The sequence below is a fragment of the Ursus arctos genome, unplaced genomic scaffold, assembly GCF_023065955.2.
Source record: "Ursus arctos isolate Adak ecotype North America unplaced genomic scaffold, UrsArc2.0 scaffold_10, whole genome shotgun sequence".
Taxonomy (NCBI): Eukaryota; Metazoa; Chordata; class Mammalia; order Carnivora; family Ursidae; genus Ursus; species Ursus arctos.
The window spans coordinates 31,806,189-31,829,262 of NW_026622764.1; the positions used below are offsets into that span (position 1 = coordinate 31,806,189).

The 23,074-nt window shown below is 37.3% G+C and overlaps 1 protein-coding gene across 22 annotated transcripts in view; it reads left to right on the forward strand.

The window, feature by feature from the left end:
- Positions 1-23,074, forward strand: part of KLF12 (KLF transcription factor 12) — a 413,801-nt gene that overhangs the window by 110,219 nt on the left and 280,508 nt on the right. The window contains exon 1 of one of the 22 annotated variants that reach the window (XM_044381870.3): positions 1,516-7,330. The exons of the other annotated variants lie outside the window; for them this stretch is intronic. The gene's annotated coding sequence lies outside the window, so the exon portion shown is untranslated. Of the gene's footprint in view, positions 1-1,515; positions 7,331-23,074 lie in introns of those variants that run through there. 22 annotated transcript variants of the gene reach the window in all.

Genomic DNA, 23,074 nt, shown 5'->3' on the forward strand with positions numbered 1-23,074 from the left:
GCGGATTCCTGGAGATGGAATTGCTGAGTCTTAAGGAGTATTTCATTTTAGTAGATACTGCTAAGCAGTTTTCCTGAGTGTACCAATTTAGATGTTCATCAACAGTATATGAAAGTTCCAGTTGCCCTGTGTTCTTGCTGTTATTCATATTTTCTTGCTGTTTTTGTTTGCCATTTTGGTTGCTGTGTGTTAGTGTCTCATGTGGCTTCAGTTTACATTTCCCTAATGATTAATGTTGATGCATACCTTTTGTATGTTAGTGGCCATTTGGCTATCTTTTGGGAGGAATTTGTCCATGTTTGTTGTTGTTATTGTTGTTCACTTAAAAAAAAAAAAACACATCTTAAGTGTCTTTCCTTTTTTGTTCATTTCTAAAATTGAACCAAATACCAAATCCACTCTGATGTTTGTTGGGGAGGGTGAGAATCATGGAAATGTTACTCAGATGGAAATATGTATTTGTTCGTTCATTAAACAAATGTTTTTTGAACATCTCTTATGTTGTGTACCTTTACAGTGATAAACAATGGTGTCTGCCTTAAAGAGTTTGCAGTCCAGTAGGGTATAAAGGCAAGTAAAAAAAAAAAAAACATCAAGAAGACTTGGTGTTAAGTGCTTTGATAGTTAGGAACAAGAAGAGAGCCCAGTGAAAAAGCATAAGCAGGCATTCATAATGGGCTCTCAGTTTAAGAAAAGACTTCCCATAAGAGAATAAAAGGGAGCCAAAACTTTGATGAAAAATAGGAGTTAGCCAGAGGAGAATTAGGATGGGGAGTTGTATTTCAGGTAGAGAAAACAAAATCACGTTTGAGAGATGGCAGTGCTGATGGAGAGAAAGGGTGTATTTGCATTTTTGGGACTGGGGTGGGGCAGGGAGTATTGTTTAAAAAGTCTTAAAATATTCCTTAATTTATTTAATTATTATTTACCGAGTACCTTTCATCTGCCAAACCCTGTGTAAGTCACAAGAACAAAGGGTGGATGAAATTATCATCACCAACAATAATAACTAGCATTCACTTGCTGCTTCCTGTGTGCTGAGCATTGTGCTAAGGCACTTTACTTACATTTTTGCATTTTGTTCGCGCAGCCATTCCAGCATAAGCGCTGTTATTATTCCCATTTTATATTTGAGAAAACTGGGTCCTAGAGAGGCCGAGCAACTTTAGTAAGCCCTAGAATGCTCCACGCCCATCGAAAATGCAATCCAGCGGGGACTTCAAGAAACCTCACAGAGAATTATACGTACAAATTGTAATTGCATTGAGGGTTACATACCATTAAGTTAGCATTAATAGTAAGAGTTGTTAAGATACTGAAATCTATGAAATAGATTAAAATTGTAGGTAGCAGTGCCTGGCTGGCTCAGTCAGACGATCATGTGACTCTTGGTCTCAGGGTCTTGAGTTTGAGCCCCGCATTGAGTGTAGAGATTACTTAAATAAATAAAAATAAAATCATAGGTATATAATACTAATCATAGGTATAATAATATTATATAATAATAATATACATAGCTATATTAATATATTAATATAAATTACTATATGTGCAGATATTTCTATCAAATTATGATAATGCCAAGGCAATAAACAATAATAGTTAGAAGCATGGATCTGGAGTGAAAAATCCCTTGGTTTGATTCCTGACTCCAGTAAGTATTATTTGACTAACTGTGGCAAACTCTTAGCCTCTCTGCTTCACTTGGAAAAAAAAAATTGTCTTAAATCCCTACTATATTCATTTCAAAATTTGGTGGTTCTGTGAAGAAAAACATTCAAATTTGCCTTTGGTCTTTTCCCTGAAAGTTTCTTTGTGCTGAACACTACCAAAAAATCATTGGCAGACTAAGACCTTATAAAGTACATTACTTTTGGGCCTGGAGAAAAATTTTGGATTGAACTGAAGGCACTGAAAATAGAAGGTTATAATTGAAATGTCAGCAAATATAACTTTAACAATTCCAGTCAATGCTACTGGAATATTAAATATACCTGTTAAATACATTTTTTTCTTTTCAGTGTATAAATTTTAATATGCATCCCATATCTCTCCAGCCATATTTCCTATATCAATAGTCCCCTGTGGCAACTTTATCTTTGAATACAAACTATTCTTGTTCAATATTTGAGTAGTGATAATGGGTTTTAGTCTATAAATAACAGCCTTAGTACCCTAAACTACAGCCAGCATAACTTTACCATTTGCAAGAACTACAGTGTTTTATATTCTAAATAGCAATTTTAAGGTTTTATTCATTACCCATAAACAAACGCAGAACACACGAAGAAAACTATTTACTGGTGTAGAATGGGGCAAGTGTGCTGCTGTGTTAGTGGGGTGCCCTCTGTCCACTGGGCTGGCAGGCCTGAACTGCTGAAATTCAGTCTTCCAGGGGCCTTCCAGAACATTCTGAGGATGCAGATTACATTTGAAGTAGCAATCCAAGCGGTCCAGGGCTGCTTAAAAACTTCAAGCTATGGAAGAAACCTTGAAAATCTTATTTTATTCAGAGCCAGTCTAAGAGGTTTTTGTCTTCTCTGAGGCTTGCCCAATAGATGACTTCTCAGACTTTTTCCTCAGAAAGGAAATAATCCGAGGTATGTGGTTGAAAGTAGCCTGCCGCAAGGAGTAGTAGATGTATTCTGACTCTCTTGTTTTACGTTAAATCATATGATTTTTGAACTGTATTCAAAATACACTCAGTTTGTTTTAATGTAAATTTTCAAAAAAAAAAAAAAAAAAAAGAAATCTCCCAAGTAAAATTGATGCTTCTGTAAGAAACACCATGTTTTATTCTGTGAATTTCTGTTCTTGGCTCACCATGGCAAAGACCCAGCTAAATCTAGGGTCTCTCTAATTTGTAGTTTCTTGGCTTCCTAGGTATTTTGAATCTGAAGGTCAAAGCAGTACAACACATCTCATGAACAAGCTGATGTGTGGCTAGTGTTTTTGTTTTGTCTGGTTTCTGTCAGTTCAACAGTGCAGCCATTGTTTTTTTTTTAACTAGAAAAGTTCATAAAGGGCTATAGAGTCTTCATTTCATTTGAATGTAACTATAGGGCAGATGTCAGAAGTTGAGTAGAGGTGGCCTTCTCCAGAGAGGGCATCCCTTCGCCCTCCCACTTCTAGCTTCTCTTGAAAGGCTACATCCTCTGTTTCAGCCTCCTGGCTCCTGTTAGCATTTAGATTTGTAGCTCCCTCAGTAAAGCTTCCCAGCTAGTGCGCTGTGGTTGGTCACAGGTATGCTGAGCTACTAATTTCCTCATTCATTTTGAGGATGATTTGAAAAGTTTGGGAAGCACTGAATTCACCTTTTGGTAACTTCATGCTTGGCCTGACATTTCCAGGTTGTCCTAGGTTGTGGGTTCAGGGAACCCTCTCACATGAGGGCCTCTCTTGTGTTTATATCAAGCTGTAGGGATCAGTCAACTCTTAAAGTCTTTCTGCAGATTTAGAAGAAATCATATCCATGTGCTTTTTACCAGGTAGACTCCCTCTCTGGTGTCAAAGGTTTATTCACCAGTGACCCAGTGTCTGTTGAGTATAGCCTTGCTTATGTTGCCTGATAGGGATGGGTCCCAACCTGAGCAGGGGAGAGCTGTTTGGTGGAGATCATGGGATTGAAGACATCATCTCCATATACAACTCTGTGGGGGAAAAACAATGAGGGTTGATAAAAGTTAATAATATGTGATTGTTTGTTAGGTACTGTCACATGTCTGTAAAAGAGCTGGAAAATTCCTTAAATGTATAATGAATTCTTTCACCAATTTATACATTATGAAAATTGCAAACTCTGTGATTCAAATTTGTTTACTCAGAGGACTGCCTGAGAAGAAACATAGAAGGAACAACAGTAAACACAGAACGGATGAAAATGTTATTGTCAGTAGGTTTGACATTTAGAAATTTAAGAGGATTGTTTGGCCTGAGTTTCCAAATGGTGCTGTAACATAATATACTTGGCTGTGTTCAGTTTAATGATGTATACTGTGCAACGCAGTTCTCATCAGCAGTGGAACAGATATGTGATGCAGAATACATTACATTGTATCTTATCAATTGAAATACAGCTTCTTTTCAGGACATAACAGTGGATGCCAGGTTATGTTTCTGGTCCCCCAGGAATCTTTTAGTTTCAATAGGCTGTGAGGATTATGGAAAGCCCTTGACACTTGAGTTCAGGCATGGCTGTACGTGAACGACTGTGCTTTTGGAAGACACACACATTGCTTTTGAGATCACTTTGCAGAGTTTTCAAAGAATTGAAGATTAATAATCTAGTGAGATAAAAATCAGGTACCAGCAAGCATCAGATATATTCTGCACAATTATAGCTCTGCAAGGGGCTCAAGATTGTGCTCAATTAACAGTACATGTGGTGATACATTTACATCCAAATACATTAAACACTAGATTAAACAAGAAAACATACCTTTGGGGAGTTTAGTGGACAAAGTAGACATGTCATTAAGGTCTATATAAAATATAATTAGAGGCCAAGAAAATTCCTAGTGTGTTGTGCAAGGCTTTGAAATGTGGAACCTTGACCACTGCCTAATAGAAACATAATGCAAGCTGCTTAAGTAATTCCTAATTGCGACATTACAAAGTAAAAAGCAGATGAAATTAATTTTAATCTATTTAACCCAGTATATTCAAAATATTACCATTTCAACATATGATATAAAATGATAAATGAAATATTTTAGGATTTTTTTTTTGTTTTTTGTTTTGTGTGTGTGTGTGTGTTTTGGTAAAAAGTCTCAAAATCTGGTGTGTATTTCACACTTAGAGAACAGCTTAATTTGGACCGTCATATTTCAGATGCTCAGTAGACAGACATATGACTGGTGTAACCACTAACAGTTTTTGGCCTTTAGTTTCTGTAGTACTGCAAGCAGAGATTTTATACTATTTTGATTCATACTTTCATGGCAATTTTTTTATTATTATGCTGAAATCTGTGCTTTCTGAAACCTAGCATCCTCTATTTTTGCCTAGGGATTTAGTTGGAAAGAGGAAGAAGGAGGATAAGTCCTGTTGGTTCAGTGAATGAGTGATTAAAGTTCATAGTGAAAGAGATCAAGATGTGGATTTCCTAATAAGGGAATAAGACCAATGACATTAAAGAGGCAATAAGAGAGAGAATGAAGAAGTTATTGAAAATCAAAGTCTGACTAATTCTGGAACAGGTATAATATTAAGTAATTAAGTTTTTAAAAATAGAGCCAAATAATCTCCATGAGCAGGAATTCTGGATGAAGGATTTTCAGAATGAACTTTACCTCTGTGGGTTTTAGTTTATTTGGATCATATTATTATGAAAAATTATAAACCCATCTTTTGTTGCCTCTGTCTCTGTAAGAGGAGACTATGACATATTAATGTATGTTTTCTGGAAATCTGGTTGACTGTAGTAACTACTTTTTCTTTCTTTAATTGGCATGATTTAACAATAATAATATAGGATACCCAAGAAGTTCATATGATTTTTTTTTTTCTGCTCTCCTTTGGGCTCCAGCAGATTCTGTAGCTTAATAATATTACTTACTCCTGTGTTTTAAAAGCCAAAGTAGTATTTCTAAATAAAAAAATAATAATCTAATAATAACTATTTTTATGGAGTGCCTTCTGCAAATTGCATTTCTTAGATTATCCAGACATGACAAACACCCTGCAAAGTAGGCATTAATATTAGCCATTTCTATGGATGTGGAAAGGCTGAATTTTAGAGAGATATGTCTAGTCCACGGCCCTATAACATGCAAGTAGAAGAGGTAAGTTTTGAATTCAGGGCTACGAGATGGTAAATCCAGCATCAGGTGAATAAAGTGACTTAAGGAAGTTTAACTGCTCCTGATAAACTCCGCAGTTACTGTTTATGGTCTTGCAAAAACTGGAGGGCTAACTTTCCAGTGACTTCTAGGCTTCTGGGACTCCTGGAATGTGTATGGGAGTGTTCTTACATGACATCTCAGAGAAAACCTACATTAAAAACTAAATGCACTGGAAAATAAGAACTCTGTTACACTTTAATTTAGACCTTTAGTCCGCACACCAGGCATGGAAAAGGCTGCCCGAACAGCAGCCTCAAGCAACACTCACACCATCGGCGGCTCCTGCTCAGAATCGGGAAAGTGAACAGCAGTCTCTTCGGTGGCTGCTCGATCCATCCACAGGATGCAGTGACGATTTGTGCCTTCTCAGGGCTTGGTGGCACTCCTGAAATCTGTGCACATCTGTAATTTAGATAAATTTGTTCTGGCATAGCATGTCCGTCAAGCTCACAGCTCAGAAGCTTCTGGGGAGAGGCACTGTGGCATGAGGAAAAGAGTACAGACTTCAGGATCAGACAGAAGTGCGTTCAGGTGCCGGCGGTGCAGTTTGATAGCCACCGCGCTCTACTTCTTCGCTGGTGAAGTGCAGCTTAATAATCCCTTCTTCACAGGGAGGGTTACCTAAGATAATGTGGGAAATTCCTGCCACACTGCCTGGCACACACCCGATTTATGGATTGTATCTTTCTGCTGAGATACTATTGTAAATAATATACTCCTTTAAATTATACAAGACAAAGTGGCAGATTCATTTCTGAGCATTCATTTCTGGCTGTGGTGAAACTGTAGGGAAAGAGATTGTTTACAGTCACAGATAAGCTGTTACAATGTGGTGCTTTATGGAACTGTGCTTGGAAAGGAAACGCTCCCTGCTCACCTTTACAATTCTCCAAGGCCACCTCTGAGGGATCATTCACTGCTGGTGTGTCCACAGGCTCAGCTGCAGAAAGAGTGAAAATACTTCACTCTCTTGTCCCCTTTTGATTTAAGAATTTCTCTTCAGAGTGCCATCTAGTAAAGCTACGTGGTATGCTAAGTTACAATCCATGCAGTAGTTATCCATTGTATTCCTGCCTAACGCAGGTTAGGAGCCACTGGGAGTGACAAGTTTGGTTGAATTTCTTAAGTTCACCAATTCACAGAGCTCAAACTCTGTCAACCAATATTCATTTATTCCTTTTCATAGCTTATGCCTTGTAGACTCGTGCACACTTTTCTTTTTTCTTTCCCTTTCCCTTTCCTTCCCCCTTTCCCTTCCCTTTCCCCTTTCCCCTTTTCAAGTAGGCTCCATGCCCAGCGTGGAGTTCCACACGGGATTTGAATACATGACCCCCGAAATCAAGACCTGAGCTGAAGTCAAGAGTTGGACACTTAACTGACTGAGCCACCCAGGCACCCCTATGCATTCTTAAAATACAGGATTGGTACATCAGCAACCTTGTAAATGGAAGAAGACTTGAGGATCTTTTAACCCCTTCATTTCATAGGTGAGGAAGCTGATGCCCAGACAGGTTAGCTAACTTACCAGGTGGTAATAATAGTTAATGGTAGTGCTGCAGTGCTATAAAGTTAAGGAAGGACCATATTGTGTTCTCTAATTTGCCATGAATCTCACCAATCAAATAATGTTTAGTGATCAGTGACAAGAGTTCAGCGTATTGCTATGAAAGTAGAAATTCCAAACAAAACGCATTGTACGATTTGCTTGCATTAAAAACTGCCACTAGGTGTCAAGGTTATTCAAGCGAGTTGGAGCATCAGGTGTGTTTCTAATTGCTTGTCTTCCTGTGGCCAAGAATGCCTCATGTAGCCCCCTCTTGGTAATTGATTGATAGCTCACTTTGGATGCACTGGACACCACCCAATAATAATTTGGATAAACTGACTTAAAATTATGAATTGTATAACCAAATTTTCTCTTACAGAAAAAAAATTAAGTTAGCTTTTTAAAAATATTTATTTATTTATTTATTTATTTGCGAGAGAATGCTGGTGCCTGCGTGTGAGCTGGGGGAGGGGCAAAGGGAAGGAGGAAGAAGGGAGAGAGAGAGAGAGAGAGAGAAAATCTCCAGCAGACTCCCTGCTGAGCACAGAGCTCAATCACAGAGGGGGAGCACAGGATCCTGAGATCACGACCTGAGCTGAAATCAAAAGCTGGATGCCCAACTGACTGAGCCACCCAGGCACCCCATAAGTTAGCTTTTATGAAATGAAAGATGTGTAAAAATTATGTAAATCATAAGGGTGTGCCTCAATTAATTTTCACAGCTGGACACATTGATACACCTACCACCGAGATAGAAAATTAAAATATTACCAACCCAGAAGTCTCCCTTGTTTCTTTATTCGGTCATTAGTACCCTCCAAATATAAGCACTGCTTTGACTTCTGTCACCATCAGTTAGTTTTGTCTTTTTGAATTTTATATAAATGGAATCACTCTGGATGTCCCATTGTAACTTTTTAAAAATGGTTTAATTTTATTCCATATTGTGTTATGAATTTTATTTTTCATGTTCATCACTTCTTATTGCTATATAACATATCATTATTTGAATATGCCACAATGTATCCATTTTATTGTTGATGGACATTTGGGGCATATATAGTTTTGGCTATTACACATAGGTCTGCTCTGATCTTCTTGTATATGTACTTGGTGAAAATATATACTTAATTATGTTGGGTATATACCTAGGGATAGATAGTGGAATTACTGGGTCATTAGATATGTGTATGTTCAGCTTTAGACTGACCGTTTTCCAAGTTACAGGTTACCCTTATGCCAGCAGTATATGAGACTTTTAGTTCTTTCACATCATCACTAGAACTTGGTACTGTCAGTGTTGTTTAATTTAATTTAATTTATTGATTTTTTTTTTTAAGAGAGAGAGGGAGTGAGCATGTGTGTGGGGGGGGGTGCAGAGGGAGAGGAAGAGAGAGAATCTTAAGCAGGCCCCACATCCAGCACAGAGCCCAATGCAGGGCTTGATTTCATAACCCGGGTAACGACCTGAGCCAAAAAAAAGAGCCGGATGCTAAACTGACTGAGCCACCCAGGCTTCCCAGTATTGTTAATTTTAGACATTCTGATGGATTTGCAGGGGTATCTCATCGTGGTTGAGTTTACATTTCCATGATGACCAAAGAGGTTGAGAACATTTTCATGTGTTTATTGGCCATTTTCATAGAGTCCCTTTTCAAATTGTATACTCATTTTTTTTTTCTTTTGGGTTTTCTATATATATTTTTTTATTGATTTGTAGAAATTCTTTATATATTCTGGATACTAATATTCTGTCAGATATATGTATTGCAGATATCTTCTGTCTGTATACAAGTTGCCTTTCCATTCTCTTCATAATGTATTTTGCTGAAGAGAAGTTCTTGATTTTAATATTGTTCATTTTATTAGTCTGTCACTTATGATTAGTGTTTTTGCTGTCCTCTCTGTGGAATCTCTTCCCCTCACAAGATTATGAAGATTTTCTTGTTTATTGTTTCTAGAAACTTTATTATTTACCTTTCATATTTATATCTATATTTATCTGGAAGAGATTTTTGTGTATGTTGTGAGGTAGGCGTCGAAATTCACACTTTTTCCTAATATGGCATTCATTTTACCGAGCATCATTTATTGACAAAACCATCTTTTCCTAATTGGAGGATAGTACCACCTTTATCTCAATCAAGTGACCCATTATGTGTCAGTTTATTGATTAGTTTATCTAGATTTATGTATCAGTTCCAAAATATTTTAATTATTAGAACTTTATAAGTCGATTTATGAAAATATAAGTCCCCCAACTTTGTCCTTTTTCTTTAAGATCAGCTTGGCTGTTCTTACTTCTTTGCAAGTTAATTTAAAATTCGGAAACTGTTTCTGAGGGAGAAGGAGAAGCAGACTTCCTGCTGAGCAGGGAGCCTGACAATGCTGGGGTTCATCCTAGGACCCTAGAATCATGACCTGAGCCGGAGGCAGATGCTTAACTGACTGAGCCATCCAGGCGCCCCTAAGGAGAGTTTACATTTTAAAATTGAGTTTTTCCACCCATGAACATGGTATATCCTTCCTTCTTCTTTTTTTTTTTTTTTTTTAAATAGAACTTCTTTAATTTCTCTCAATGTTTTGTTTTTGCATGGTGGATGAACATCTTTTATTAAGGTTATTTTTTGGTGTTTAATTCTTTAGTGTTATAAATTTTACTGGCTTTTGAATTTATTGTTATAGTTTTTTGGGTTTTTTTCTGGTATATTGAGTTTTGTGTATTGACCTTGCTAAATTCATGTTTTAATTTTGTGACTGTAGAGTCTTTGGATTTTCTACTAATACAATCATTCCGTGAATGATTCTGTGAATAATCACAATTTTACTTTTTATTTATATTTGAAAATTATTTATTCTTTATGATGCTGACTGAAACCTACAGTGTAAGTTGAACTGAGGTAGTGGTAACAAATACCCTTTTTCTGATTGCAGTGGGGAAAGCTTTAACATTTCACCGTGAAATGTGATGCTTGTGGTAGATTTCAAAATAGCTGCTCTACAACAAGTTAATGCAATTGTCTTCTTTTTCTACAGTCTAAGGTGTTTTTGTTTTTTAAGATTTGTTTATTTTTAGAGAGAGAGAGGCAGCAAGCTCAAGTTGAGGGAGGGAAAGAGGGAGAGAATCTCAAGCAGACTCCCTGTTGAGCCCGGAGCTTGATGCTGGGCTGGATCTTGGGACCCTGAGATTATGACCTGAGCCAAAATCAAGAGGCAGATGCTTAACTGACTGAGCCACCCAGGTGCCCTAAAGGTTGATTGTTAAAAAATGATTACTGTGTTCATTTTATCAAATGCTTTTTTGTGTTTATGTGAAGAGGTGATAATGCTGGGAATTTGCCTGTTGGGGGTGATGAAACTCCTAGAAGAAGAAGAAACTTCAGCTTCTCCTGAAGGGTCACGGTCATCAACAGGGGTCAGACATTGCAATTATAAATGATAAATTCTTGAGTTACATGATGAAATATTTTAAATATTAATCTGTTTGTAATGTGCATTGGAAAGAGCAGAGGCTAGAGATAGATTAACAATAATCCAGACTTGTTAAATGAGGGCTGAGGATGCTGAGGTGGTGAAGGAAAATTACAGAAGTGGATCAGAAGAGGTTTTAGGAGGCATAAATATGGTTGTTGTTATATGTATTAGAAAAGAATCTTCAAATTGATTCAAAGACAAGGTTCCAGGGTCTGGATGTCAATGGTTTTCACAGACTGCAATGGGAAACTGGGAAAAGGTTTTTTTGGGGAGAAAGAATAATGACTTCAGTTTTGGGCGCTGGTAAGTGAGGCTTTTCCCTCAGGGTAATGGTAAGCCATTTGTGTGTAAGGGGGCTATCTTGGCTGCAAATCTCCAGTGTCTATCACAATTCCAGACATGATAAGACTATCTGGATAAAAATTATAAGGATCTAAGTATTTGTTAGATTATTCAGTGATAATCTATGTGGGAAAACGTCGAGTGAGATTTAGGTGGAAAACTGGGTTTAGAGATTTATTTGGAGATAATAATTGAGTCTCTGGTAGTTGAACTTCCTAAGAGATCAAACAAAGAGAGAAAGCACATCTTAAGACCCATGAGAATTTTGGAAAATCCCCCTCTGTATGTCATAAAGCATTTTATGAACCTGAAAGTTGAAACATATTGAAGTTGGAGGTTTATGAGTGAAAATAAATGTCATTATGTAAGTAAGCAACCAGCAGCCTTCAAGATGAAGGAAATGACTATGTCGTAGACAAAGTTTGGCACACAGAAAGGTCTCCAGATAGCGTAGGGCTTGCTCTTGTGTGCCACTTGTGTTCATTTTAGATGCCGGTTAAATGCTGTTTTCAAATTACAGTTGAACTACAGATCTGTGCATGTACTTCGTAGCCCTGTTCTTGATTACTCTAGCAAATTGTCATCTACTTGGTTCTCAGGAACAAAAATGCATTTTCATCCTCCAGACCATGGCTTTTTGCAGAGATGAAGTATGTGTCAAACCACAGCACCTGGTATCTACTGTTCCCCAGATTTACCAATGCTTTTTTAGCAGGCTCAGTGGTTTCCCAAATAGCAGCATGCCGCCTCCAACCTTTTTTTAGTCTTAAAATATATGATATATGACGTCTTTTTCATTTTTGAATCCCTAGTGATTGAGAAGGTTATTTATTTTATAAATGAGAGAATTAATGACAGTACATGTGATTAGGTAGGGACTTTATAGTTCCTTTATATTATATATTTCTTTTTATTTTAATGGCAGTTTAGAAAATTAACTGTTTGAAAGCATGAATTATTTTTGCTTATCTTTACTTATGAGGGTAAATTCTTTATTATTTGGTTAATTTATTGAGATTGTTTAGTATCATGTTTGTGTTTAGTATCTTCAGAGCCAGAAAAGACTCTGTAATTTAGTGCATTTAAACACCTGAGCTGATGGAAACATATTTAGCCAACGTTAGGATAACTTAATTTTCAAATTAAGTATTTTAATAGCTGTTTGGGGTAATGGACTCAAGCACAGGTCAGAAATACTCCTTTGAAATGTATTTTCAGAATTGGCTGTTTTATATTGAATGCATTATCACAGAATACAGGTTATTTCTGATGTGAAAAGTTAAGTTTTTTTTGTATCTGTGCATATGATTAGGTCATTGGTGAGGAAAAGGAAGAAAGGATTTTCATTACATTAATCTTGGGTTTCATGTAGAAGATTGTACAAACATTCTAAAATCCTAAAATATCTAAAAACTTATATGAGTTAATGAAAGTGTTACTTTCTAATTAGGGAAAAAACTTTTAAAAACATTGGCTTTGTTGTAGTTTTAGGCAAGATTTCAAATGACCTCAGATTTGAAATATATTTTCCTTTTCTTTTATTGGAGAAGGGTCTGAGATTATGCCTTTAAATCAGAAATAACTCATTTTAGTCTGTTTAAGAGGAAAGTACCAAAACTGTCTTGTTTCAGTTGGCTTCGTTATTTATTTTCCACAAATAGAGATGCCATTGCATGCAGAAAGATACCAAGATTATTCATAAGAATCATCATAGCGGGGCCCCTGGGTGGCTCAGTGGGTTAAGCAGCTGTCTTCTGCTCAGGTCTTCATCTCCGGCTGGGATTGATCCCCTGTGCAGCTCCCTTCTCAGAGGGGAGCCTGCTTCTCCCTCTCCCTCTGCTCCTCCCCTTGCTCCTGCTGTGTCTCTCTCTCTCAAAGAAATAAATAAAATCTTAAAAAAAGAGAATCATCATAGCATAATGCTTAAAATCATGAAGAGTAGATCTCGACTGCTTATTTTAAAATCCTGCTTTTGCTGTTTATTAGGCAAGTTACTTACTTCTTTGTGTTTCCACATCTGTAAAATGAGAATGATAATACCATCTACTTCACAAAGGCTGAGGAATATACAAGTAGAGTAGCTAGTAGTTAGAACAGTTCCTGCAACCACTCTTCCTCCTCCTCCTTTTCTAACTACTGAGAATTAACACCACTCAACTCAGACAACAGTATGAATTCAGTTCTCTGTCCAGCAGCTTTCCCTCCTTGTATCTCCCAAGATGTATTTAGCTGCCTGTGGGCATAAAGTTACAGAATCTAAAGGGCTGTCTTTTAAAAATCAGGTGTTTTTTGAATGATACTATATTTAAATTAAAAGGTAAAAATACATTCCCCATGCATGTTGGGGAAATACCTGTGAGCACTGAACCTGCTTACTCGTGATTATTATTCGATAGTTTTCACTTGTGAACATTTCTTAAGTGTTAGAATGGAGATTAATCCATATTTATTTATAGGACTAAATCTGGTTCTAGTACTTTAGTTTTATGTATGTCTCCAGATAGGATTTTAAGCCTCCATTTGGCCAGTTTTTGTTTTGAGATAACTTTCAATATCAAGTATCAATTTTGATACTCCTAGGCTGCCGCTATTACTTTTCAAAATTATTTTAGTTTTCTGGAGTATTTAAAAAAAGATAAGCTTACTCACGTAACTTACATACACTTCAGAAATATTTCTGTAGTCAGAGTTTTAACTAGTGCTTGGCTGTGTGTGTGTGTGCACGTGTGTGCATGTGTGTGCACGTGCATGTGTGCACGCACATATATGTACTATCTGTGGGCATATTTTCATTGATTCATACTTGAATAATATTTTGAAATATTTCACGTAGGAGGGTTGGAAATGTCTGAAATATCTTAAATCATGGAATGTAACAAAGTTTGTGAGAACGGTCTTCTACAGTCAGGTTTTCGTAGAATTAGCTTCTTCAAGTCACTTTGGTGCACATCACGTAAATCCCTTTGTACTGTGAGACAGCATACCTAAGACACTAGAAGTCACACTTTCAGGATTGTTTTTATTATTTACTTGAAATGAATCGTCTTTCTACATTATAGACTTCTTTTCCGCATCAGAGCCCCTCTTTAGGTGGCATGGGCTGGCTAGTGTATGCATGCCCATCCCTAGGATGCTCTTTGACGTGTGTGTGGGTGCACACGTAGTAAATTATACGTTTGTACATGTATGTATGTGAGTGTTCTGAGACTGAAATGTCAGTGTACGAATTCCCTAATGCGTACCCTTCCCCTGAACTGTCTCTTCTTCCCCACATTTCAGGGCTCAACTTTGCTTCACCTCCTCTGTGCGGCCTTCTCCGTGGGTTCCCTCAACTTCCCACTATACTTTGCTCTGCCACCAGAGTTCGTATGGTGTTATTGAGGATGTGGCTTGATCTAGGTTAGAGAATGTGAACTTTGGTCACAGTTATTTTTATTGTAAAATGTGGGTAATTGAATCCTAGGTCATATGCTTTGTACCTGAAGTTATTAAATAACACAAGCAGCTAGTCAGTGTTAAACATATGGTAAATATTCAATGGATGGTCGCTATTACTGTTATAATTATTTTCCTTATTTATATTTGTCTCTCCTTTGTGAGCTTCTTCAAATCAGGTACTGTGGCATATGGTTTTTAATGTCCTCCGTTCCTGGCATATAGGCGATTCATGGATGAATTAACAGAATATATATACCATATAAAAAATATCACAATTACAAATCAGCGGACCTTTATCATCTGCTAGCAATTACTTGGATTATATTTGCTTTGACTCCCAATTTCCATATTTTTCCAATGTTTAAAGGAGTCTTTGATCTCTGTAAACAAGAATCAACCTAATATATCATTTGTCATTCTCAACAAATAGTATTTTGATTTTCTGGTATTATTTAGTCATGAGAGAAGCATATGGTTATGCAATCCATTTGATGGTCTACTAATTTGCTTATCATTGAGAAATACTAATTGATAATGTATTTATTATGACAGCCTGCTATCTGTGGTGGGCCAGATTAGGAGCTACGTAGGGTAATGATTGTGATGTCTGAATGCACAAACTGGATTGATGAGTTCAGCCGGACAAAACTATTGTTCAGTAAGGTACTCAGCAACCATAAGACATTCATTAAAAATATCAAATCCTCTTGTTTCTGTATCCTTATATCAGAATGTCGGTAAAACAAACTTATTAAGCTCTTTGATCCATCCTTCAAATTCTACTTTAAAATCTGCCTATGTTAAAATTCCTCTGGGTTTAGATCTTTGAAGAGATTGAACATAAAAGCACCCTAAAAATATCTTGTCTGATATTTTCTAATTATTGTTAAATATTTTGAGATTGCAAATTTCATTTAAATGTCAACTGTAATTAAATGTGTGCCATTTGTTTTTCTACTCAGGTTTTGCAGTTTGTTGGAATGTTTTCCCCCATGATTTAATAAATATTTGTTTTATTTCACATGAATTAATTCAAAACTGGATAAGAGCAACATATTTTAATCAACTATTGTTGTGATGGACTAGAAAATAAATTTACTTTGCTTACTTCCTAAGCAAACTGTTTACTATGCATTTGAATGGAATTTATCTTGCTTAGTATTGACAAGTTAAACATAGAAAGCAATAATTAATAGGAAAGCCAAATATGTATACTGCATACTGAATAAGGCAACTGATTTTTCTGGAATATGTCATAGATCTTTAGTGTATAAAATTTGTCATTACTCCATAATATATATGCCTTGCTGTGTACGGACAACACTCATTGAAGTGTAATACTAGAGAAATTCATAGGCTTGTGTGAATTATGCATTTTTAATTGGTACCAACTATGTGTTGATCATTTTATTTTCAGTTGTTTTCAAAATTGGAAGCTTGCTTTTTAATGTATAAATCACACAACCACATTATACTTGCATAAAGTGCTAGGAAGCGAACTGGCACCCTATTATTTCATTTCTCCCACCAGCCCCTTAAGAACTCCAAAGAGTTTTAATATCTTTAGCATGATGGTTTAAAACACATCCCAGTAGAAAGGATTAAGAGAACGTCGTCAATGTTCTTCATATGGGAAAGCAAACGTGTGTGTGGCCAAGTTACTTCTGGCAGAATGTGGTGTTATGTGCCATAGTTTCCTGTGCAAGTACAAATCGCACATGCTCATATTTGTGTTGTAATCTAAATCACATAAATTAGACATATGAAAACAAAATTTAATCAACTTGTCAGTTCTTTGCAGTACAAATCAGATTTTTGACTGTGCAGTCCCGATAAAATGGCAATTACACTTGAATATGAGCATAGCATAAATTACTTTTCAAACCATTATATTGAGCACAATATATGTAAAAGAAATGCTTAATTCATTTGCTATGGTTACTTTCTTTTAAAGGTTTATTTGTTCTCTGCATAGAATGATGTGGTGTAATGGAAGCTGAAAACAGATTAAAAGACTAATTTCCATGTCAGTGTGCTTTTGCTTTACCTTCTCCCTCTGAAAATGGGCTGTTTATTCACTGAACTCTGTTCTTAAATGTTCACTCAAGCTTCGGGGCATAACTTACTCCACGTGAGACCTTAATTCTTCAAGTTTGCTCTTTCTGTATTGTCTGCTAATGGTGAAAAATGCCTGGGTGGGAGCATAATTTCAGAGAAACATAAAGCTGGAAATAGGGAAGAGCATTTTTATAAGTGAAGAATTTTCAATTGATTTCTGTGTAACTAGTAGAATTCCATAGAAACTATTATTGAATATTTGGTTAAGGACCTGAAATTCCCTGTCTCCTATTTCTATGAGCAGTTACATCATTGAATTCTCTTAATGGAGGAATTGGAGACACTGTACTATGAGAGTTTAGGGAGGTGATCCTGTCGTCTGTTCCAGGACCTTCCTGTAATAAACACAGAACCACGGGTGGCAGTGGTCTCGAGGAAGTGGAACTTGGATTCAAGTAGGTCATTGTTTGTTCCTGGTTCTCAAGAAAGTTTAAGCGGAAATAGGAGTTTGGGTCCTTGACTATAAATGTAAGGAGTAGGGTTGGGACAGACTTTTGTTGAATAACGAATACGTACCAGCGAGTCTGATAAGTGTTTTGTGTCTTATCCTTTTCAATGTTCGTAGCTGCCCCCACCCAGTGAGACTTTATGATACAATTTTTTTAAAGATTTTGTTTATTTGAGGGAGAGAAAGAGTGCTCACGCGCAAGCACGAGTGGGGGTGGTGGGTGGCAGGAGGAGGCAGAAGCAGACTCCCCATTGAGCTGGGAGCCCAAGGGACACGGGGCTCCATCCCAGGACCCCAGGATCAGGACCTATGCCGAAGGCAGATGCTTAACCAGCTGAGCCACCCGTGTGTCCCATGATACAATATTAATAAATGAGGAACAAGGGGACACAAAAGTTAAACAGCTTGCCTTAAGTCACTTTATTGCCTAGCGTTACTGCTGGTGTTAATTCTGTTTGATATTCATGTTCAGATCTTTTCCCAACATGAGAAAGCACACGGTCTTTCTCAGATGGAGCAGAGCATGTCATTTATTCATATGAGATCCTGAAATTGTGGGTTTAGGAGGTTCTTGGTGTTTGTATATCATCACCTGAATTGCCTGATGAGTCAAAGAAAAGGGGTGGAACTTTATGCCTGAGTTTTTGTCTCAAGGAAGGGAGGTAATGCTAGAAAGTAGGTGTGTAATTATAAAATATATCCAGAAAATAATCTACCTTGAAGTTTTTGTATTTTCTTTTTTAGTTTGTGAGGTCTTTGCTATGATGGTCTTGTGTTAATAAATTTAATGGAAGTTGGATTACTTATTATAAAGATACTGCTTTCTCTGTGGACTCTACCTACCCCAGTTGAAGTGATTTCTGTTCCAACTTTGAAAATTCATGACTTACAAGGAATAATGAACACTCTTTAATTACAAATCATGAAAATTATATGTATTTCATATGTAGACATTATTTAGAATGTAGAACCATATTCCCAAAATGGAAAATAACGGTCTTTTCCTATTTGTGGTGAGAGGTGTCTCTTAAAATTGGGTATTCGTATAGACATAAATTGCTGACTACTTACAGCCTGTGTTAAAAAAGACTATCTGAAGACTAGTTTGCTTCTCTATAGAAAACGATGTTTGTGCCACGGAAATCCATGTGTCTTTTCTCAGCAGTAAGACGTCTCATGCTGTACAAGTTCAGAAGAGATACGGTAGGTGTCACCTGTCACCTAGCAACAAGCTCACCGCTCTGTGTCTTCAGCGTCTCTTTTCATTTTAAGTCAAAATAGCTATGAAAACATAGCACTTAGATATGCATTTATCTCCAGAAATATTTAGATTAACCTTCAAATATTTTTAGTTCCAAAGATAACTCACTGCGACAGATAAAACAGAAATAACTTTAAATGAAAAAAGGCAACTTATATATCAAAAACCTTGATGCAGAGCAAGGCCAAGATGGATATTTTATAGAATATCTTCGACTTCAATCCACAAAGGCTGCCTGTCAGGTTCCGTAATCGTCTTTAAAAGTTGTGTGAATATGTATATAAGCCTTTATTACCTGACTTTCTTTTTTTATCAGCCCTTGAAAACACAAGATCACAACTAATGAAGCAATGATTTGTGAAACTGAATCTAGAAGACAGAATTCCAAATGGGATTGCTGTACCATTACCAGAATTCAATTTACTTGAAACAGAGCAGCTAAATTACCTTTGGGCGGAGAGTGGAATACCCTGACCAGTCAGGTGTCTATAAACACCTTTAAAAGGTGCCTCTCTGTCTCTGTTTAAAGATACAGGAAAGGGATTTTCAGAGGAACTAGCAACAAGTGTACTTACAGGTCGTGAAGTATGTAGAATGTATTAAACACTCCCCTTTAAAGATGGAGAGCGTAACAGATCATTTAAGATGGGATGAAGAGCCAGCACCCCGTTACTACAGGGTAATGACACAGAGTGCCCTTACCCTGGAGTGTAAGTCCTTCTTCATTAAGGTGGGGAGCATCCACGCGCATTTGGGCCAAGGTCAGTTCTGTTGTCCAGGCTACTTACTGTCTTTGAATGACAAAGGAAGCTTAGAATTCCTTTTAGGCAATTTTAGGGGAGAAAACAAAAGTTGGAAAGGAACAGAATTTAGGAGATGATTCTCTAGTGCTACAATTTCTCCAGGCTCAGCATTAAGACATGAGTATTTACTAATGGTTCTAGGCAGCAATATTTTTGTTTAAAAGTAAATCTGAACTTCTTTCCAAAATATAATATTTCATGCCTTTTCTTCATATATATATATATATATATATATATATATATATATATATTTTTTTTTTTTTTGTATTCAAATAAGTGACCAACTTATTTGCGTTTTCTTTACCTGACCATTGAGAATCATTTTTTGAGCCAGGAAAGTAAGTACCAAAGCCATGTGTGATGACTTTTTGATGAAGACAGTGGCCTTTAAAACTTCTGTGCTTTGAGAAGATTTACTGGATAATTTTACAAACCTATTTGGCAGATTTAAGTAATCTTTTAATTAGGAAATTGATGGGCTATTCACTGTTGCTGGAAATGTGCCGTTTTCCTATTTTATATCATGGCTTGATTTGGATGGGGATTTGGGGAACAACAGAAAGGCCCCTTAGTATGAATAAAGTAGAGATCCGTCTGTCTATTTTGTGGTCTCAATTTTGGGAAATCCTGTTGTTTCCTTGCTTAATATCTGGGCCACTGATTAAAGAGTGAGAATTCCTATGTGTATGACAGCGCGGATTGCTGCGTGGACATGACTTCAGTTAGGATAGGTGGGCTAGATCGAACAGGTGTTCCTGTTACCACTGCTTCTGTGGAGAAGGAAACTGGGACTCAGAGAGGTTGAATGAATCGTTTCAGGTGGGAGACAGAGGTGAGACGAGGGATCAGTCTTCTCAGCTCTACACTGTGTCTTCATTTGATGTCATTTGTGCTACTTAAAGTACAGGGGAGCCGGGGGGAGCCGCAAGCAAGAGATGAGCTTGAGTGCTCTTTGAGGAGCGTGAATTAAATGGAAAACAAAAGTTAGAATTATACCAGGGTCTCCTCAGGTTTAAAACATACAGAGGTCTACGTTGAAGTTGTAGGTGGTTGTAAAGATAAACCACAAAAAACCATGCTCAGACATGGAGCTCCTTTGGAGGGGTTTTGTAAGGACCCTGACATTATCTAACTAGTTACCTTGGGTACGAAATTAATCTCTGATCATCGTTGTCAGATGGATCTTAAAATAGTTCATGTACGCAAGTCACAGAACTGCTTTTGGTACCAATTACATCATGAGGCTACTTTGTAAATCCCCAAATGCTGTCAAAATGCGGGATATTGTGTTAGATGTAGTTCACATAATTTAATGCTTTAGTCAGCAGGTTAATTTTATCTAAAAATACAGATTAGATAATGGAGGCCCTAGTTACTTGGATAAGAAAGATCGCATGATTGATAGAGACATGAGTTCATTTTGTTTTTCTTCTATTTGTCATTCCTAGCTTCATTTACTCATTTGACATTTATGGATCTCCCCTGAAGTGTGCGAGGTAATGTGCCGTGTTTCAGGAAATAAAGATGGGAACGGCACTATGTTAGCATGTGCTTCTTTTTTGTGGGGAGTATAAATTAGTGTAGTCTGTTTAAAAGGTATTTTGGAAAGCCAGAAGAAAAGGTTCCCGTTATTTTGATCCGCTAGTTATACTTCTGTAACTATATTCGAAGGCAGTAACTGAAGGTGCGGACTTAGAGCAGCTAAGTATGGTAGACGAGGGTGCCGGCCGGCGGTGGACGGCGGTGAGAAGGGACCATGGGCTCTGCCTGCTGGGTCCTCCCTCCTGATTGGAGTCTGTGTCTGCCCGGAGAGGGCGCCCTTTCTGGTTGCACGAAGCCATCATCCAGGCTGGCCGAGGCCCCAGCGTCTACACCAGTTACGGAGAAGGATGTTTTAATGTTACCAGTAGCAGCACAAAACCGCAAATTATTAGATGAAAATGAGGAGAGTCAATGCATCCCTATGGTGGAGTGTTATAAATTTTGGATTAAGCATTAGGAAGTTGAATATCATGTGAAAGTGGCCAGGATATATCAAAGTGTGGGAAAAAAAAAAAACCTTACAAAATTGGAATGTAAGATTGAAGCCAGTTTTTGACGTACCTAGTACATTCTGCTAAGTTGGAACTGATCGATTTAGATATATTTTGAAGACTAGAAAGGACAAGACGTGTTTGATAAGAACATGGTGTTTTAGATGACTTTTTAATTCTTTCAAGGGATACCATATTATGGTTTCATAATGTAGAATAGAAGAATTACACTCTGAATTTCCAGAGAATTTTTCTAGTTTGCCACTGTAATATTAAAATATTATTAAAATGTTACATTTGTATTATATTGCTTTTTAGTAGCATTTCTAGCGGTAAAAGCTATAGTATATATAGATGCATTTTGAGACATAAATGTATGTATTTTTATATATAAATGTTATATATAGAGAGAGAAGTGGAGGGGAAGGAAGGAGGGGGCAAAGGGGAAGAGAGCGAGAGAGAGAGAAGGAGACATTGGTTGATTAATTTAAAACTGGAATAAAATTAAAGGCCAGTGCACTTACAGACCAAGCCCGTGGAACTTGTGAATTGTGCTACGTTTCCTTTAAGGCCCTATGAGTGAGTGAACCCTTTCTGTTCAAATGTGCGGAGACACAGGGCAGAGGAAATCCGCCCCACTGCTAGGGTGGTGAGCCACCAGCCCGGAGTGACTGCTGCTAAGAACCCCAAGGCGTGTCCCCTCTGGAGTGTAATTCCGAATGAAAAAACAAAATCAGTTATGCCTACTAAGCTGGCTTAACTGAATGCCAAAGAAAATTTGCCTCATGAAAAGGGAATTCTGAAGCAAGTTACATAATGCTGAATAAAAATAAACAGGAGGACTTTCAAGATACTTCCAAATGGGGCAAATGGTTTTTTGTAATCAGAACTCTCTAATCCAGCGATATTTAATTATATTTGGTGAGATCCAAATGGTTCTGGGGATATGGAAGCTTTTGAGAAGTGGCATATATCAGATTAATTTTTTGAAAGTTACTTGGGGGCGGGGGGCGCCTGGGTGGTTCACTCGGTTAAGCATCTGACTGGACTCTTGGTGTATTTAGGCTGAGAGCATGATCTCAAGTTGTGGGATTGAGCCCCAGGTGGTGGACTCTGTGCTCAGCAAGGAGTCTGCTTGGGGATTCTCTTCCTGTGGTCCTCCCCGCTGCACGCATACTCTCTCAAATAAATAAGTAAATCTTAAAAAAAAAAAAAAAAAGTTACTTGGGTATGATCAACGTGGAGGCACCAAAAGTATTCATATTAATTATGCTGCATATTTGTAGCAGCTGTAAAGAGGGAGAAAAAAAGATCATTTCCTCTGGAAAACAGCATTACTTTAAAAATCCCTTGGTTGCTAAGAATAAGGGAGCCAAGTACTCCAGTAGGAATATTTGTGACTTTCATATATTAAATTTACTTTTAAACCACTTTCTGCCATTTTCTCCTCCCCTTTGTCTCTCTGGTGCCTCCCTTTCTTCCCCGCCCTAACTCTCTTTATCCAGATCTTCATTGTCTTGTGCTCAGGAGCTGTCCCAGTTGGAGATTCTACTTCCATTCCCTCACTTGTTCACTTTGCCCTTTAGCGGCTGGTAAAGAGGAAGCAAAAAAACAAATAACTAATGAAAAAAATATTCTTCGGCTATTGCTTGTATTATGTCATTCTACTAATCAAGAGCTTAAAGAATTGCAGAATTATGTTGTTCACCCCCCAGTGGAAGAATGTCATCAACGTGTGAAACTTTTTCTCATTATTTGATTTTGCGTG